Consider the following 15,197-nt stretch of genomic DNA (forward strand, 5'->3'; position numbering starts at 1 on the left):
TGACCAAAAGATTCTAAATAAGGGGCTAGATTATTGAGTATTTTGTAGACGAAAATGCAGTAGTGGTAATTGATTCTATTTTCAACACTTTGCCATTGAAGACTGCTTCACGCAATTAAGTGTTGAATTAAGATTATAAAAACAGAAAAATATGAGGGAAAGCATATCAAATATTCTACTGCATGAAATTAATGAAATATACAGAAAGGGTATAGATTTTACTAAAGAAGTTGACCTGTTTAACTGCGAAGGGTATCAAAGTTACTCTGAAAAGAGCTGGTGATTTTCAGACAATAGGCGATGAGGTGTGATCAAAGAACCATACCAGGCGTTCCTTGCATAGTCTAGCTCTGAATCAATATTTTATTGAGCATATTAATGTTAGATATCTATGCTACAGTGAATTTTCACTATTAATACAATCTACATGTACATGTATGTAACCTCACTCACCTTTGTCAGGCAGCTGTTTTACTGTAAATCCTTCAGGATCAACTTCACTAAAAATATCTGGAACTGTCTGTCTGGTTTGACTTCTGAGAATCCGATTCTGAAACAGGTCAAGTAAATATTAGTAATATTATGCAGAAACACAGCTGTGAGCAAGCTGGAAGAAAATATCTAAATATTACACCCCCCCCCCACATCCTCCCCCTTATCATACTGGAATTTGCCAAAATATTGCTACTCATATCCATGCTCAATTTTATTATATTATTTGTTAAAATCATGAGGTATTATGAAACACATCCATTATGATGTACATCAAGGGGGTCATGTAAATACATGGCTCCACATTTCCCATGCACACATCTTATCATATTTGACTCATTTGCAATAGATATAGATTGCTCCACATTTCCTATGCACACATTTATACATATCTAGCCCATATGCAATAATAAATGTGGCTCCACATTTCCCATGCACACATTTATACATATCTGGCTGATGTGTAATATATATACATGTAGATATGGCTCCACATTTCCCATGCACACATTTATACATCTTCAATCCACCTTAAATAGTTGAGATAAACATGGCTCCACATTTCCCATGCACCCATTTATACACATCTGGCCCATATGTAATATATAAATGGCTCCACATTTCCCATGCACAAATGTATAGACATCTGGCCCATGTGTAATATATATATATATATATATATATGGCTCCACATTTCCCATGCATAAATTTATACATATCTGGGTCATGTGTAATATATATATAGATATGGCTCCACATTTCCCATGCACACATTTATACACATCTGGCCCATTTGTAATATATATATATGGCTCCACATTTTCCATGCACACATTTATACACATCTGGCCCATGTATAATATATATAGATATGGCTCCACATTTCCCATGCACACATTTATACAAATCTGGCCCATGTATAATATATATATATATATACATGGCTCCACATTTCCCATGCACACATTTATACACATCTGGCCTATGTGTAATATATATATATATATGGCTCCACATTTCCCATGCACACATTTATACACATCTGGCCCATGTGTAATATATATATGGCTCCACATTTCCCATGCACACATTTATACACATCTGGCCCATGTGTAATATATATATGGCTCCACATTTCCCATGCACACATTTATACACATCTGGCCCATGTGTAATATATATATATATGGCTCCACATTTCCCATGCACACATTTATACATCTTCAATCCACCTTAAATAGTTCAGATAAACATGGTTCCACATTTTCCATGCACACATTTATACATATCTGGGTCATGTGTAATATATATATAGATATGGCTCCACATTTCCCATGCACACATTTATACACGTCTGGCCCATTATATATACATATATATATATGGCTCCACATTTCCCATGCACACAGTTATACAAATCTGGCCCATGTATAATGGCTCCACAGTTCCCATGCACACATTTATAAGTCTTCAATCCACCTTAAATAGTTCAGATAAACATGGCTCCACATTTTCCATGCACACATTTATACATATCTGGGTCATGTGTAATATATATATATATATATATATATGGCTCCACATTTCCCATGCACACATTTATACACGTCTGGCCCATTATATATATATATATATATATATGGCTCCACATTTCCCATGCACACATTTATACACATCTGGCCCATGTGTAATATATATATATATATATATATGGCTCCACATTTCCCATGCACACATTTATACACATCTGGCCCATGTGTAATATATATATATATATGGCTCCACATTTCCCATGCACACATTTAAACACATATTGCCCATGTAGATCTATATATATATATATGGCTCCACATTTCCCATGCACACATTTATACACATCTGGCCTATGTATAAAATATATAGATATGGCTCCACATTTCCAATGCACACATTTATACAAATCTGGCCCATGTATAATGGCTCCACAGTTCCCATGCACACATTTATAAATCTTCAATCCACCTTAAATAGTTCAGTTAAACATGGCTCCACATTTTCCATGCACACATTTATACATATCTGGGTCATGTGTAATATATATATATATATATAGAAGTCTATATAGAGATATGGCTCCACATTTCCCATGCACACATTTATACACGTCTGGCCCATTATATATATATATATATATATATATATGGCTCCACATTTCCCATGGACACATTTATACACATCTGGCCTATGTATAAAATATATAGATATGGCTCCACATTTCCAATGCACACATTTATACAAATCTGGCCCATGTATAATAGCTCCACAGTTCCCATGCACACATTTATAAATCTTCAATCCACCTTAAATAGTTGAGATAAACATGGGACCACATTTCCCATGCACACAATTATACACATCTGGCCCATGTGTAATATATATATATATATATATATGGCTCCACATTTCCATGCACACATTTATACACATCTGGCCCATGTGTAATATATATATATATGGCTCCACATTTCCCATGCACACATTTAAACACATATTGCCCATGTAGATCTAGACCTAGGCCTAGGTCTATATCTAGTTATGGCTCCACATTTCCCGTGCACACATTTATACACATCTGACCCAGATTATTATGGCTCCACATTTCCCATGCACACATTTATACACATCTGGCCCATGTGAGTTATATACAGGTAGGCCTAGACCTATGGCTCCACATTTCCCATGCACACATTTAGGCTAAATCTGGCTGATGTGAAATAGACCTTCGAATCTAACGTTACTAGATATTCCTTTAGTTTAACTCTAAAGTTAGGCCTAAGAAGAACTTATACTAGACCTAGATCTACTACTACTAGTAGCCTAGACTAGTAGTACTAGTCTAGGTCTAGGCCCAACGTTAGGCCTACTAGATCTACATCTTACTTAGATCTAGATCTATGTAGACCCTCTATGCGTTTTTTGTACCCAATATCATGAATAGAACTAGATCTATAGGCCTAAGGAATTCTTTAAAAAGTTGATAGAATATTAATGGGCCTACATGTAGACTGGATTAAAAATGAAAGTAAACTTTCTAGATCTAGACTAGTTCTACTTACTTTTGCCAGTTGTGGCTGTACTAATCCCGCCATGACATGTCCATATACGTTAACAGGCACGTCGCAAGGTGCACTGCACCAGCACTGCGCATGCGCTGCATCTAATAAGATACAGACTGTGCAGTGTGTATCCTCATGCTGGCGCTCTTCACTTGATATTATTCTTGAGATCGGAAAATAATACACATATTCAGGCTGCAAGCTATGACTCCAAAGTGGGAAACCGGGGATGGAGTTAAATCGCAGCCGAACGTTGATGGGGTACTACTGAGATGTCCCAAAGCTGATTTAAATCTCGTTTTAATGATTCTGCAACTGTGGAGCTCCACGGTTTGCTGTGTCTCCACAGTTGGAAGTTGTGTATTCATATGAACCTCCCCGATTGACGGTCATTACAAGTGCATGCACACACGCACATGCACACAAACAACCACACACACACGCACACGCACACACACAAACGAACAAACAATAAACACTATTAGAGAAAGAAGACGATTCGTTGTACCGTTCTCGAAAATAATCCTCGTCTGAATTCAGTTCCCCCATCCCCCATCCGCGCGAAGCGCGGAAGCTTTTACGTTTCATAAAATCATTAGAGAAAGAAGACGATTCGTTGTACCGTTCTCGACTCTTTATCCTCGTCTGAATTCAGTCCCCCCTCCCCCCTCCCACGCGAAGCGCGGAAGCTTTTACGTTTCATTAAATCATTAGAGAAAGAAGACCATTCGTTGTACCGTTCTCGACTTTTAATCCTCATCTGAATTCAGTTTTTCCCTTCCCCCCCCCCCTTCCCTCCCTCCCGCGCGATGCGCGGAAACTATTACATTTCATTAAATCATTAGAGAAAGAAGACGATTCGTTGTACCGTTCTCGAAAATTCAGTTCCCCCATCCCCCTCCCTCGCGAAGCGCGGAAGCTTTTACGTTTCATAAAATCATTAGAGAAAGAAGACGATTCGTTGTACCGTTCTCGAAAATAATCCTCGTCTGAATTCAGTCCCCCCCCCCCCCCCCCCCTCCCTCCCGCGCGTAGCGCGGAAGCTTTTACGTTTCATTAAATCATTAGAGAAAGAAGACGATTCGTTGTTCCGTTCTCGACTTTTAATCCTCATCTGAATTCAGTTTTTCCCTCCCCCCCCCCTCCCTCTTGCGCGAAGCGCGGAAGCTATTACGTTTCATTAAATCATTAGAGAAAGAAGACGATTGGTTGAACCATTCTCGATTTCTTTAAAAAGGGGGTGGGTTTTTTCTCTCTCTCTTTGTACTCCTGAGAAATGTAAAAAGGAGGTTATAAAATATCTGGAATATCATAGAAAAATTGATCACATCCCGGGATCAAATTCCTTAAATTCCTGCTAGCTTTGAAAGCTCATTCAGGATTATTTCATTTTGAAAAGTAAAAGCATTGGCCCCCAGTCCCCCTCGATCGACTAGAGCTCACCTGAAATTGGGGGGGGGGGGGTTGGTCCATTTAGTAGTGTTCCGGATTTGGGGGGGGGGGGAGGGTCTCCAAGGCAGGAAAAGCCAGCGAAAAGCCGGCGAAAGGGGGATTCAGAAATGTTGGCAGTCCTGAGATAGGGTGGGGGGCGTGCTTTCAAAGGGAGAGAACGAGCATACGCGTACCCTAAATAACTCTAAGTGGGGGGGGGGGGGGGGGGGGGGGGGGGGGGGGGGAGCCGGGCATCTACTGTATATGATTGCCCTTTTTAAAGGGGAAGTCCACCCTGAAATTAAGTTAGTTTTAATAGGAGTAGAAAAATGAGAGAAACAAGTCAGTGAAAGTTTGAGCAAATTCCGATTAAAAATAAGGAATAATAATAGACATACATGTGTATCACAGCGCTTTACAACATATTATTACCCCGGTCATCGGATTCAGGCTTACCCGCACACAAGGTATGCACATTCTCCACTCCCTGGGGAGCATTCCAGCCAGTCGCCATTTTACAAGCGCCACTTGCTAATCAAACCACATTAGCTTTCGCATCCTACCGGGTACCCATTTTAACACCTGGGTGGAGAGTGGCAAATGTAGATCAATGTCTTGCCAAAGGACATTAGTGCCGCGGCGGGACTTGAACCGCGGACCTTGTGATCCACAGTCCGGTGACTTATCCACTCGACCACGACACCTCTAAGGAAGTTAGGATTTTTGAAGTTGTGATCAATCAAACACAAATTGGCAACTCTATGACGTATCATGCGAGCTCAACTTCCATTTGCTCAGTACTAAAAAAATCTAAAATTTTCATTTTCCCTCAAGAAAAATTTCAACCATACATGCACCCTAAATATAATAATTGCAAATATGTTTCTATACTCCCCCTGCAAGGAACAAATATATATTCCGTCATCAATAACGAAGAAAACATGATTTTATGGAATATTATGCACAAAGCAAATGAAGGAGAGCTCGTATAATAAGTCACAGAGTTACCAATTTGTATTTGATTGATCACAACTTCAATAATTCATAACTTTGTTATTTTCATTCAGAATTTGCTCAAACTTTCACTCACCTGATTTTCTTATTATTCTGCCTCTATCGAAACAAACTTATTTTGGGGGTGGACTTTCCCTTTAACTAAGCGCTCGCGCGCTGGCGCATTTTACGTCTGGGCTAAACCTTGCAAAATAACGAAAAATTATTCTGAAGTTTATGAAGTGCTTGTTCGCGCACGTCGCGCAACTACTCTTAATGATGGTGAAATACTGTATGCGTGTAGCCTATACAGTTATACATACATAAAAAATAACTCATTTCTCATGCATTATGCTGAAATTGAAACCATCACATTTTTTCTTCTTCTTCTTCCTTTTTTTTCTCTCTTTTTTTTGGGTAATATCAGGGGGGGATGTTTGTACAGGCCATCCCCCCTACTTCAAGCCAGGGGGGATGCAGCCCCCCATCCCCCCGTGATTTACGCCCCTGATAGCAGCAGCCCTATTCGATTCCGAACGTGGGGGGGGGGGGGGGGCTCTCGCTGGTATTAAATCTTGGATCTATTGCGTGTGATGTACATGTATATTTTTTTGTTGTTAATACAACAATATTTGTATAAAAGAGGATGCTCCATCTGTTGGTTATTGAATTTTCAGTACAATTAAATTGCCACCTTACTGTCTGTTTACGATAGCACTGAACAATAAGGTACACCACTTTCCCACGCCACAGAAGTGTCAAGTTTGTTAATACTGATGCATATTTTTCCATTATAAAGTTTCTATCTAACCTACGCTAAGAGAGTATATTAATGCTGATTAAAACATTTGAAATACAAATCCTTGAAATTAACTTTTTTACTACGTCCGCAGTTTCATAAAAATAAGATGATTCTGAATTTTGCAGGAATTTAAGGTTGAAAGATTATTTTGAAAGTAAGTATGAAAATCGAAGACAAAAAAGAAATCCAAAGCCAGGGAAATACATTGATTTCCTAGATACTTTTAGTTGCTGTCATCCCTTTTCGGAATTGATTGCGAATGTGGAAAAATGACTCCGCCGGGAATCGAACAAGGGTCACTGGCTATTAGAACGCCAATGTCTTGACCACTGGACCAAGGAAACGGGCCAGAATATAACAGGAATAAATACATTTACATTCATATTTCAAAATTATAATTGCGACATATAATTACGGCAACACTTGTACAGTAAAATGAACTCTTAACGATTGAAAAAATCAAATTTACACTTTATCAGCACGATCATATGAATATCATGATACCAAGGAGATAATGATTGATATTACATAACATAATATGATCATGATCTAAATATGATATCTTTATGTTATTGCATTCATGTGATATCACCTGACTTAACATTGCACGAAATGATAACAAAATATTTATTATAAGATACGATATCATGTGATGCAAGAATATAATGTTTTTTATGAAAAGAAACGATATGATATAGTATTGATGTGACAAGGTATGATTATGATAAAAAACAATATGTTATTACTATGAGAATATAAACTGTCGCTCATAACGTTGGAATATTTATTTTTTACCCCAATTTAGGGAATTATTTTGACAATGATTTATTCCTAATAGATCTAGATACTAGTATACATTCTCAGATATTATTGAATAATGATTTGCCAGTGTTTGTTTTGCGTGACTGCCAAAGCATGTGTATGCTAATATGCTTATCAACTATGGGACCTACGCCCTTAAGTCATAAATGACAGTAATGAGGATTAATGCCCCACAAAAGGGCACTAATATGGCACATCGACACGGTTTTGATCCTGGGGCCTCACAGTTACGAGGCCATTGCTTTGCCACTGAACCATGAATGTACGCAGCGGGGGCTAGGGTAGGGGGCAGTTCCCACAAATAAAAAAAATAACAAAATGCAATAAATTATCAATAATTCATTGCATTTTACCCCGGTCCCCAACATGAACAAATCCTCTGTACGGCCATACATTATGGCTCAAGGCATGGGCACATGTCAGGGCCCGAGGAACGGCGGGGCTTGGGGGCTCAAGCGACCCCCTCACTAGAAAAAAGTATGTGTAAAATATTAAAATAGAAAGAAAGGAAGAAAGAAAAATTGTGACCTGCCAGTGCCACAAAATTAATGAGGTATCAAAATATGCCCATCTGACCGCAATTAAATCATCTGACCATTATTAAATGCCTAAAACCCTGAGCTTCATGGGGCTCAGTCCCCTGGACCCTGGGCTAATTAGTGATAAGGTATAAATAAGGTATCAAAATATGCTCATCTGACCGTAATTAAATTCCTAAACTGAACTCCTGAGCTTCCGATGGGTCTGCCCCTTGACCCCCCCGCTGCGGCTTTTTCCCCTGGACCCCAAGCAAAGCAAAGATATAAAGAAAGTGTTTAATATATTTTGACAGTCATGAAACACATATAAAGCACCACAAGTTAATTGTTCTGGATTTCCTAATAAAAGGAAGTTCACATTGCAATATTGGTTGTAGCGAACAACTCGGCACGATCGTATTTTTAAGCGAACCGTTAGTGATGAAGTCATTCATGAATGTAAATATGTAAAGATACAAAGAAAGTGTTAAATATATTTTGACAGTCATGAAACACAGATATAACACCACAAGAGTTTAATTGTTCTGGATTTCCAAAAAAATGGAAGCTCTCATGTAATCATGGTTGTAGCTAGAGCTGTTTCTTTATCTACTCCATAGGGATTCAAATTTCATTTCTTGCAGTTAATGCGGGGTACAGCCTCTCTTTCCCCGCAAATTTAAAAATTACAACCTGACCGAATATGCATTTGTTTTATGTCTTATCTCGCGTATTTTGGGGATAAATAACACTTTCACAACATACATTATGCTCAATTTTTCGCTCGCTCGCTCGTTCGCGAAATTGTGAACCCAGAAAATTAATATTTTAACATGTGGATTCAGCCCCCCCCCCCCCCCTGATGAAAATGTTAAAAAAATTGCTCGCACATAACTTAAACTTGGGTGGGGAATGTTGATATCGGACAAGAGAAAAAAAAAATTGTACCCGCTTGTATGTACCGGTACAGTGCTTTTGAAATAACTTTGTTAGTATTGGTAAGTCGAGTTGAAATAACGGTCTGCGCGATTTTCAAATATCCGGCCCCCCCCCCTATTGGAAAATCCTGGATCCGCGACTGCAACTTATCTGTTTATATGTTTCTTCCTCACTAGTTTGCAGTCATAGTAAATGAGAAGAAAGCAAAGATAAGAGAGCTGAAGGAAAGACCCTTGGGTGAGTTTCTTTTTGTTTTTAAAATTATATATTAGATTAAAACACAGAGCAGATTTGATGAAAATCAAGGGCTTGAAATATGTGTTTCAAACACTCTATCCATCAAGCATCCATCCACTTTTAGAACGGATGAACTTCCGCTCTGTTTTCGCAAATTTTGTCCATTTCTGGAGCGGATGAAAACGGATGGAATCACTCCCAAAATTTTACTCGTCCGCTGTGTCCTTTATGCATACGTTTTGTGTCCATCGGCCAGTGGGACCGGGCCATTAGATGTTTTCATATTCATAAAACCTAAAATATGGATTAATTTGTTATCTTCTTAGGACATTGTTCTGTCATGAATTTTAAAGTAGTATAGAAAAGGCTATGACCAATTGGCCGGTTTACTATATATTCAAATAATATAATATTCAAATTAATGGATGTTTCTTTTCTGGGGACCTAGTGACATTGCATTCAATTAACCTGTTATTTATGAATGAACTACAATAATTGAAATCAAGTCTGCATAGTGCATACTCTACTTTTTGCTATGTCGGGCATGCCTCGGGCAAGCTTTTAGGTTGCCAAGAAGTACATTTCTTTAAACTGTATGCATGACATTTGAATATGTAAGTAAACCAGTCTATTAGCCAATGTTTTATATAAAGCATAATTTATATTTTTGATAGCTGCCACTATGCATGATGACAGTGGAGGTCAAAGTTCAAATCATAGAAGTGAAGCGATGAAGAGTGACAGCGATGACGCGATGGATCTAGGAGATGATGATACCGACGAAAAGAGACAGGTAAGAGAGGGCTGTCGGTCATGGGGGTGGGGAGGTAGTACTGTCATCATGGGGGTGGGGAGGTCCTATGTGCCCTATGTGCTATTGGTGTCTGTGATATGGAGGCTGTTCACACCGGCAGAGATATCTGCGCTATATATGCGGTGTGGAATGTACAACGTCGTTTCGGCCCACCCAACAGCGAGCCACGGCACGCCAAAACGGCGTGCCACTGGAGCATCTCTTGGGGTGGTCCACGAGAGATAGCGCGCTATCTCTGCCGGTGTGAACAGCCTCCATATCACAGCACGGTGGAAGTCATCGTTCTGCACGCGGGGAATTTTATACTCGTTCTATTTTGGTGCGATCTGAATCTGAATCGGTACAACTCAACTCAAGGTTTGATGGATAAGCCAACAAAACTACAATAATATTGACCGCTCAGAAAAGTCAATGGGATTTTGTGTGTAATTTGCCGGTCAATACGGTTATACAGTAATGAACAAATATTTTAGCCCGATCTGAAAAGGCAATGGCAAAATGCGTGTTAAACTAGTGGGCAATAATATAGAGCCAGTTGGTTTTTACATCCCGCATCAGCTACTGTAATTTACGCATCAGCTACGGTAATTTACATCGCGCATCGTGTATAAGAAAATGCGCACTTTGCGCGAACTCTATTGTGACGTAACAATCACACCCTAGGCACACTGTTTGCAGTGTATCGAAAATCTGTCAAACACTGGATTCACAGTGCTGGTTTGACAATGTTTTTGCAACTTTAATGCTAGGAAACCCTGTGTAGCCTACATAATTTAAGAGTACATGTATAAGATAGTAAGAGTTTCTTGTTTGCTCTAGATGTCTGATGTGGTTAATGATAGTAATATTGACTGCCTAATTCAGGGCAATACGACTTGTCATATATCACCCTCACCTTTGGTTCGGGCGATATATGTTGTATTGCCCAGAAGGCAGTCAATATTACTTAAATATTGAAGCCCTAAAAAAATTGCGCTTCAAATAAGTAAAATCTTTGAATGACAGGTTTTACCATACTCTCTCCAATAGACTGTAGTGTAATAAAAACTGTTAGGAAAACTGAAATTTGATTTCGATTTCCAATCTTAAGTGTATTACGACAATCAAATAGGCTATTAGCTTGTAAAAGTCATGGGGTTCCTGACTGACCTAATTGTTTATAATTATCATCGCAGCATGAGCTAAATCCAGGATTTTGTTTCATAATCTGAGACAATGTTACCGAGTCACATTAAATCATGTGGATAGTAGACAGGCTGGATGTAGACCATATGGGAATAGACCAATTGGAGAAGTGGATGAACTGGTTGTAGACTGAATCAAAATCACCCGGTTTTACTGCTTTTTTTTAAAACAAGACTTTATGATTTTCATCCACAGAGAGAGGAATCCTTACGGAAGAAGCAGAAGAAGACTACAGCGCCCTCTCAGACCAGAACAAAACGGTCAGATGATTCGGTTACATTTGATGAGGAGTTACCTGAAGACACAACCAGCAAAGCAAGGTAGTGACTTAGCTGATGTATATCCTTAAAGTGGACATCCACCCTGATATCAATTGGTTTTAGTAAAAGCAGAACAAGAGAGAAACAAATTAGTGAAAGTTTGAGCAAAATCCGATTAAAGATAAGAAAATTATGTATATTTGAAGCGAGCTCCTCTCCAATTTGTTCCGTACTGAAAATTTCATAAACTTTAATTTTCTTAGTTATTGATGATGGAATAGATTTGTTTTATACTGGGGTTATATCAAACGACTGAACATTTTCCGAAGGTCAAATATAGATTTTGGAAGTTTTTAATCCTGGGCAAATGGGAGGGGACCTCTCAGGAGATGCCACAGAATTGCCAATTTGTGTTGATTGGATGCGCCTTCAAAAATTCATAGCTTTCTTATTTTTAATGTTTGTTTTTTTTGCTCAAATTTCACCGACCAATTTCTCTTATTTGTTCTGCTTTTATTAAAAAAGCAACCTACTATATCAGGGTGGACTTGGCTTTTAAATTTCAGGACCATATAAACTAAGCCCCCCAAAGTCTCCCCCCCCCCCCCACATGACCTCCAATCTATATCCCAAACTTTAATGATTTTATCCTATGTCCATGTATCTGTTGATTTCATTGTTTTTGCTTATGCTTTTGTTTTTTCTCTACTAATAGTTGAAACATGAGGCCACTTTAAAAGCAATCCGTTTAATTAAGTATAGGTACTTTCTACTGAAGGATAAGAAAGATGGAGAAATAAACAAACTATTTTGAAAAACGTAGACCAGTTCTCAATCTGATCTTAATTGCGGTCTGAGGATGATTGCTGACTTGATTTTATCATTCCCAACGCCTTAGATGCAGGTGCGGCCCGGTTACCGTATAAAATGGGTTAAGGAAAAAGATTGAATAGAGGATGATAAGTAAACTGTCAGTAAAACCTTGGCTATTGGTTGGAAAATGAGAATATTATTTTGTCTTAAATTTTAGGAGGAGAAGAAGAGAGCCAACATCTAGAAAGACCGCTACGTCAGAGAAACCTGCCATCCCTAAAAGTGCCTTCTTCAGGGTAAGACATTCCTTTCTTATAGAGAGTGGGTTGTCAGTTTCCATGTGCAGAAGGCTAGAATTCGCTGAGACCAGACTTGATGGAAATACCATTAATGTGTGCACAAGTCTGCACACAGCAAGCCCTTAGGCCAATCAAGAAATACCCCCCTTGTCTCTCAAAGTGTTTTCAGGGGAGGGAAAAGTAGAAGCATTACATAAGGCGTGCTGGTTAGGCTAATCCTGGTGATTGACAACACCTGTTATTGGGTAAGCACCCGGACAGTATCAAATTTATTTTTACAGGGTAGCATTTTCAGATACAAAACTGCTTTTCACAATGTCCCTTTTAACCTGGATTAAATATATATATGTGCATAGAAAGAAAAAAAATCAAGATTTATGCTCAGACTTCAAAACGAAATATAGTGAAGATTCATATTAGGAGGATTTTTAAAACAAATTTTCGCCCTTGGAGCTTTGTCAAGTAAAGATTTGATTTGACTTTGAAAATATTATCATCATATTTTACATGTATATATTTTTATTGTCGTATATTCATATATATCGTCGCTGTTTTCACGAAGTGACGGTAGTGAAAAAAAATTGCATTCACTTTGCGTTACGATTTTCCTCACTACCGTCACTTCGTGAAAACAAGGACGATATATATATATGCATATCAAGCAAACAATTTGAACAAGACAACTGACACATTGTTTTTGGCAGGGCACTACTGTTTCTTTTCATTACATAAAAATCTTCTTGAGATGAGTTCATTTGCCATGTGTAGTAGAAGATCTCATACCCACATTACATGGACATGATCATATTTTTTGCCCAAACCTCATGGAATAACCCTTATGTAACACTTGACATCTGAATATAGACATGAAATAAAATCTCTCTAGAAATCAAATTTGAGATTCATATTAACCACCGTGCTGATGCTTTATGGATTAATAAGTGACAAAATAAAAGTGTTACAATGGATCAAAAATGAGCCTGACAAAGACAATACAAAAGCATCATTCATGCAAGATCATAAACTGCAGCATTGTCTGTTCATTGGACTGTGTAAATCTTACATTCACTATGTTTATAGTACAAGCATACATTAAGCTCTCCCTTTCTGTGTTTGTTTATAGGACTCCTTCAACATCAAGGGCACCCTCTATGAGGAAAACTCCATCGCGAGAGAAGAGTCAGACAGAGACTGATAATGTAGATGATCTCTTAGATCAGTTCTGAACAACAAACTGAATATATTAATAGATACAACTCATTATTTGTAAAGAAAAGATGGAGTTCTTGTAAAAATGAGGGTTTTTTTTTCCCTCTTTTTAAGGATGGAGCTCAGTTTGAAAGAATATCATAAAAGGTATCTTTCTACAAATGTCCCCTGAAAACGATATCTCTTCACATTCAAATGACCTCATATTTAAATAAGACATGAAATAGCTGAAAATTCTGGACCAAACTTTTGTGGTACATGTGTATTTGTCCCATATACTCATTTTTATGTGCAGTGCATGTGATCTTTATCAGTTTTATATCACATTGCTCTTTTCAGACCCTTGCAATATACATGTACATAAACTCTTACATGCTTTTTCATAATGTGATCAAATTTAATGCACAAATCTTTGTGAAGTGCCTCATTTGAAATTATTTATTTCACCTGTTATGAATAATTGTATTTCAATTGATGCTATGTAGGACAAACATTGTGACTTGTCCTACCTTACACAAAGTAATATATGCAATTTGTTTGTAACAGGTGAATGAAATAATTAGTAACGATGTACATGTACTAACAACAATTTGTGCATTAATTTGATTACAGTACGAAAATGGCCATTCTAGTTGTTGGCAGGTTCTTTCGTAATGTAATCACAAGACCAGTACTCAGATTTATCTTTAAAGGAAAGATTGTAGCAGGGAACCTTGAAAAGTGATATTGCAATTATCCAGCTAGTCTTGTTTCGTCTTGTTTGTAACCATTTCACGTATTCCAAAGTGGTCTTTAACTATTAATAAGGAGTAATCTAGTTTCTGTAAATTCCATGTATTTTTGTTGTCATAGAATCATATATAATAGTTTTGCCCAATACCTAGATACGCCATAGTCTGGTATTACTGTTACTCACTTTCAGAAAATTAAAGCAGTAAAAGCATGTTTTTGCTATTAGAAAGACGTTTTGAACAGTAAAATATGTACAAAACGTGTTTTTTGTTTAATTAATCAAAAACTTCTTTTATCAGAACCCTGAAACAAATATATTTTCCCTTTAGTAATTTCCATGTCTTCTATATTTGTTGTCGTAAATATTTTATCGAATAGAGCGGGACCAGCAAGATTACTGTGTTTTAATGATGGTTTTTTAAATGAGTGTTCTTTATAATACATGTAGTAGTGGAAGGGATGTCATAGTCCGTTGAGTGGGTAATATTTGCGAGGAAATGTCCTTGAGCCAGGTATTCTTATTCTACCTACATTGCTACTCTCCTCTTAGGTGTTA

General features: G+C 37.8%; 2 long non-coding RNA genes across 2 annotated transcripts; one reads left to right on the forward strand and one right to left on the reverse strand.

The window, feature by feature from the left end:
* Window positions 1-283: 283 nt before the first annotated feature.
* Window positions 284-3,982, reverse strand: LOC105445039. The gene is made up of 2 exons (XR_004065536.1): window positions 3,588-3,982; window positions 284-550 (listed from the first exon to the last, which is right to left on the reverse strand). It is a non-coding gene; the product is annotated as an uncharacterized LOC105445039 (long non-coding RNA).
* A 5,276-nt stretch (window positions 3,983-9,258) lies between these two features.
* LOC100891324 lies at window positions 9,259-15,197 on the forward strand. Its single transcript, XR_004065537.1, has 5 exons — window positions 9,259-9,329; window positions 10,004-10,122; window positions 11,524-11,648; window positions 12,619-12,697; window positions 13,824-15,197. It is a non-coding gene; the product is annotated as an uncharacterized LOC100891324 (long non-coding RNA).

The sequence above is a fragment of the Strongylocentrotus purpuratus genome, unplaced genomic scaffold, assembly GCF_000002235.5.
Source record: "Strongylocentrotus purpuratus isolate Spur 01 unplaced genomic scaffold, Spur_5.0 spur5_scaffold_20, whole genome shotgun sequence".
Classification (NCBI taxonomy): Eukaryota; Metazoa; Echinodermata; class Echinoidea; order Camarodonta; family Strongylocentrotidae; genus Strongylocentrotus; species Strongylocentrotus purpuratus.